Below are 6,000 nucleotides of genomic sequence, written 5' to 3'. Positions count from 1 at the left end.
AGTTTTAAAAAGTAACTTTTCCAAGCTCTGCTTATATGGGTGTCGTGCAAAAACAGCCACAGCGTGGCTCTGTCATGATTAAATATCTTGACATTATTTATAGAGCATACGCAGAGTTCCAGGGTCTGGCTTGGCTTTCATATGATGAAGCCTTTTGCATGAGGGCTGCATATGACACCTCCCTTCCTTGGGACAAGAAGGAGGCGGACCTATGGCTTCAGTTGAATGAATGAATTCTTTATTGCATAGTCAACAGACCTCAGCAATCGAAAGGTAAAATACAAAGAAATAGATAAATACATACATGACAAAAAGACAGAAACATAAAATCAAGACTTCGCACCAAGCAGATTCTTCCTTATCTGCATGGCCTGATTTATAAATTTGCCTACAGCAAGGGTAATAAATTCATCTGTGCCCTGTAAAAGAAGAATTAGCAGTATATTTTTAGGTCGACCTGGGAAGGTTAAAAAAATTGGAGATAAAAGATCATTTCTAACATGATCATAAAATTTACAGTGGAATAAAACGTGCGAAACGGTCTCAGTCTCATGGGCATTACATGGAAAATACCTAAGACAATACCTATGGCTTCAGTTCATGTCCCATTCACGTCCAGTGCCGGGCGACCGTACGGATAGTGGATACCTCTTGCCTAAGCAGTTAATGTTGACCCCTTCCCACGGGGCAAGGGGTTCAATCACGCCTGCTCTGCTGGGAGTTCAGCTCCCGTGGTTGCTGCGGCCGCAGCTCATGCCGCTTCAGGCATGAGTGTTCCCTGTGTGGGGGCCAGCATGCCTGTACGTCCTGCCCAAGGAGATGTTTCTTCAAAGGAGGGAATAAGGACCACCCCGGCCCCAGGAGGCAAGGAGCTCCTGGCTCAAATCAAGGAAAAGGGCCCCAGTCCAATTAAGTTGATGGAGTTATGAAGTTTATTGGAAGTTTACCCCCTGGTTCACGAAGCTCAGTTTCTGTTAGACGGCTTTACAAGAGGCTTTCGGATCCCTTATATAGGACCTAGGTGTGTGTTCCGGTCCAAGAACCTTAAGTCGGTCTTGGGCATGGAACAGGTGGTACAAGACAAAATTAACAAAGAAAGGGAGGCAGGTAGGGTTTTAGGTCCCTTTCCCTCACCACCCCCTTCTTCCCTTCGGGTTTCTCTGCTGGGCATTGTGCCACAGAAGGCACCTGGTGAGTTCCGCTTGATACATCACCTCTCCTACCCGCACGGCCAGTCAGTAAATGACTTTGTTCCCTAACATCTCTGTTCAGTGCGCTACACCCCCTTTGACAGTGCAGTGGTGATGGTTCCGCGCTGCGGGATTGGTGCACTGATGGGAAAGTGCGATATAAAGTCATCTTTCCGCCTCCTGCCTGTCCATCCCAGGGACTTTGAATTGTTGGGGTTCGCTTTTGCGGGCAATTTTTATATGGACCGAGCATTGCCCATGGGCTGTTCGATCTCTTGCTCAGTATTTGAGCGTTTTAGCTCTTTTCTGGAGTGGGCAATCAGGAGGCGGTCTGGGGCACAATCAGTGGTTCATTATCTGCATGATTTTTTGTTTGCTGGCTGTGCACGCACTGGTGATTGTAAAGCTCTTATGGATCACTTCGCGGGTTTGTCAGAGTACCTTAGGGTTCCGCTAGCAGAGGAGAAAACTGAGGGCCTATCCCCTATTACTACTTTTTTAGGAATTGAAATTGATACTCTGTCCCAATGCTGCCGGCTGCCACTGGCAAAGTTAAAGTTGTTGTGTGACAAGATCACACGTGTTCTGGCCTCCAGGAAGGCGACACTGCTTTCTCTCCAGGAGCTAGCAGGTTCATTAAACTTTGCATGCAGGGTAGTAGCACCGGGGGGCGCCTTCCTTCGGAGGGTGTACGATGCAATGTCAGGACTATCACATCCACGACACCACATTAGAGTTTCAGCGGCCCTTAAGGCAGACCTGGTAGTTTGGTCTGCGTTTCTACAGGATTTTAATGGGGTCTCTTTCTGGAGGCAGGATCGCCTACTGGAGGCTGAACTCCAAGTGCACTCCGACACTTCCAGGTCTTTTGGTTTTGGAGTTATTTTTAATGATTCCTGGAGCCATGGTAGCTGCCCGCTGCACTGGGTTCAAGAGGGTTTAGTCAGAGATTTGACCCTCTTGGAATTCTTCCCCATAGTAGTGGCAGTACATCTTTGGCCAGACAGGTTACAGGATACCACAGTACATTTCTGGTGTGATAACCTGTCCACGGTGCATGTTATTAATTCATTATCATCAAAAAAACCCTAGGGTCATGCACCTAGTACGCGCCTTCGTGTTGCATTGTCCCCAGTTTAATATTCTGTTCCTGGCATGCTACGTCCCAGGTGTTGATAATACTATTGCTGATGCTCTGTCACGGAACCAGATGGAGAGATTTCAACAGCTGGCACCGTGGGCCAGGGCTCAGCCAGACGTGGTACCACCGGAACTGTGGGAGATTGGCGGCTTGAATCAGAAAAAGCAATAAGCCTCTCTATTGTGCCCAGCACTATGGCCAGCTACCACAGATCAGGTAGGGAGCTTTTGGCTTTCAGGGCTGAAAGGGGATACATACAACAATGGCCTGTCCCAGTGGAGCACCTCATGGAGTTTTGTGTAGAAGGCAGAAGGAAGGGCCTGGCTGTCACAACATTAGAGGTAAGCTTTCTGGCCTTTCCTTTTTGGCTAAGTCCCAGGGATTTCTGGACCTTTCAGATGACTTCCGCATCCGTAAGGTGTTGGAAGGTTGGGCACGGGAGCACCCTGTAATTCCGGATGCTCGCTCTCCGATACACCCAGAACTTCTTAGGGGGCTTCAAAGGCAGTGGGAGGTGCTATGTTCTTCCAATTTTGAGGCCAAGCTTCTTCATGCTACTGCACTTACACTTTTCTTCAGAGCATTCCGGATTAGTGAAGTGGTGGCTAGGTCCAAGGGGGACTTATCTCTACGCATCCTTTTGATATCGGACCTTAGTTGGCAGAAGGAGCAGGCCCTCTTACGGCTGCGATGGTCCAAAACTGACCAACGCAGGAAGGGTCAGCTGGTGATACTCTCCCCTTCACTGATGGGTGACATCTGCCCAGTGTTAGCATTGAGGTGTTATTTGGCCCTGAGGGGTCAACAACCAGGATATCTTTTCACTCAGGAGGATGGTCAACCACTTGCAAAATTTCAATTCTGGGCTTGGACTCGGAGGGCCATGGACAATTTGGGTCTCAACCACCACTTGTTCGGGACTCACTCCTTTCGTATCGGGGTGGCTTCTACAGCAGCATGCCTGGGATACCCCCAGGAGCGACTACAGGCTTTGGGGACATAGCGTTCCAAGGCATATAAGTCCTATGTGCGATCGTTTACAGGGAGTCAAAACGCTAGCCATTGAAGTTGGTTATTACTGTTATATGTTTGTTTGTTTTGACAGGCCACTGGAAAGAAAACGGAAGAGCATGCATCCTCCTTTGCGGCCATAGTATGATCTTTGGGGCCGGCCGCAGGGCGGCGAAGTCCCGTGTTGGCACACAGCTGGGGCTTAGCCAGTGGGCCAGGGTGCAGTGGCTCGGCCGCCGAGGGATGCGGTGGGACGGGCTCCTTCCAACACTTTTCCAGTCGACAGTGGTTCGTGAGGTGCCACAGTTTTTGGTTATTCACCTTGGTGGTAATGACCTGGGTATGCTAAAGGCAGGGCTCTTATCGAGCAGGCGTGTGCTGACTTCTGGGCCATCGAAGGACGCTGGCCAGGAGTGCACCTGGTGTGGTCGGATATTTTGCCCCGTAGGCAGTGGAACTGCATAGGTGACCCTAGGGGTATAAATAGGACCCACAAGAAAGTTAATAGGCAGCTCAGGCTGGCTCTTTTGGGCTCTGGTGGGTCGGTTATACACCATCCAGAGATAAGACGCAGTAGGATCGAACTATATAGGTCAGATAGAGTCCATATGAGAGATATGGGTAATGATGTCCTTTTAGGGGACCTGCAGGGGGGTTTGCGTGAACTGTTGTTCATCGGTGGGGCAAGTGGGAACTAAACAGAGGTTTGTCCCCTCTTTGGTGGCAAGGAAGTGTGGAAAGGTTAAAGGTGAAGGGCAGCTAGGTGACACCTTTAGGCACCTTTGGAGGTGATAGGCGATTCTGGAGGCCTGCAGCTCAGGGTTGTACGGCCCGAGGGCAGGATACAGGTCAAAGAAGGAAGATAACCTTAAACTACATCTGTTAAACTTAGTGTGTATCCATATTCTTATTCCTAAGAGTTCCAAGCTCACTGAACACAACACTCAGTACATGGAGGTTGCCACATGGGGTAGCAATTAAATGATTGTTTTTCAATATATATCCCAGCTAAGTTAACACTAGGAGGAGGATCTGGGCCAGACATGTTACAAGAGCAAAGGAGGAAGTCAGTCCACAGTACTAGCCCATCTGCGCACAGCCAGCCACAAGTCTCCCACAGAGAAGAACTTGGTGACATAACACTAAAATGTAGCACACACCACAGCTATTACAATTAGGAGAGAGAGACTCAGTTTGTCATCAGGGGAGGCTATTTCCACCTGCCTTGCCCCACCCTCCAGCCCTGGAAGCCTTCAAACACAGTTTCTTTCAGAAGACTTTCTGGCCCTTTGGGTTGAGCTATGGGGGTTCGGGGGATGGAAGAGATTTTTGTATCAGCTTGGGGGTTAGTTTTTAAATATTTTTGCTTTGGCTTTGTTGTTGAGCTTTATGCTCATTTATGCTTTGATGTATATATTTTTTTCCTTAATGTAGTGATTATACTTTTTATTATGTGTTGTGCTATTGCATTTGGACTACTTGTGTGAACCGCTTTGAGCACATGTGTATTTGTGGAAAATGCAGTATATAAATATATTTAATAATAATAACTATAACAATTAGCTGCATAAGCCCGGATATGCCACAGCCCATGCCTTTCTCTCACTGTCATAAAGAGAGGAACTTCACCTTATACGTAGGCTGCAACCCTACCTTCCTGATCATCAGCTCCCATTGGTAGTACATGCCCTGGTCACCTCTCGATTAGATTACTGTAATGCGCTCTATGTGGGGCTACCCTTGAAGACGGTCCGGAAACTACAACTTGTTCAAAATGCGGCGGCTCGACTACTTACAAACAGTCGTCGCCGGGACCACATCACGCCAGTGTTGTTCAATCTACACCGGCTTCCAGTTGTTTTCCGGGCCCAATTCAAGGTGTTGGTGTTAACCTTTAAATCCCTATACGGTCTCGGCCCAGTTTATCTAAAGGAGCGCCTACAACGCCACCAATTATGCTGCCCAACAAGATCGGCCACACAAGGCCTTCTCTCAGTCCCGCCAACCAAATCAGCTAAGTTGGTGGGAACTAGAGAGAGGGCCTTTTCAGTGGCGGCCCCCACCCTCTGGAACTCCCTCCCACAAGATCTTCGGCACGTCTCTTCCCTGAATATGTTCCGCAAGGCCTTAAAGACCTGGCTTTTTCAACAGGCTTTTGGGACTTCTGGGGAGGCTTAATGTTCTTATGTTTGAAATGCTTCCTATTCTGTATTCTGCTGTTATTATAATTTATAATTTATATTGTTATAGTGTATTTTAGTGTATTGTATTTTGCTGTATTTACTATATGTACGTCGCCTAGAGTGGCCATTGGCCAGATAGGCGACACACAAATTAAATTTTATTATTTTATTATTATTATTATTATTATTCCCAGAAGTTGCCAGGGATGTGGAGCAGGAGCAAGGAATCTGATAACGCTGCTCTTTTTCATGGCTCCTTTTAGTCTTAATTGTTCTTGTATTGTTGTAAGCCACTGTGGACCAGCTTCTGAGGGGTGGGCTGCAAATGCTTAAAACAAACAAACATAAGGGAGTGGGGAGGACTGTACTTGCAAATGTTAAGCATCTGTCTTCAACCTTCAGGCCCATGACTCACTGTTTATCCAAACATGCATTTGGGCATCCACTTCTTAATTTTGTTTCCTGAGATTTGCAT

Source organism: Rhineura floridana, chromosome 2, assembly GCF_030035675.1.
Source record: "Rhineura floridana isolate rRhiFlo1 chromosome 2, rRhiFlo1.hap2, whole genome shotgun sequence".
NCBI lineage: Eukaryota > Metazoa > Chordata > Lepidosauria > Squamata > Rhineuridae > Rhineura > Rhineura floridana.
The sequence above is the reverse complement of the archived record's forward strand: the minus strand, read 5'-3'. Positions refer to the sequence as shown.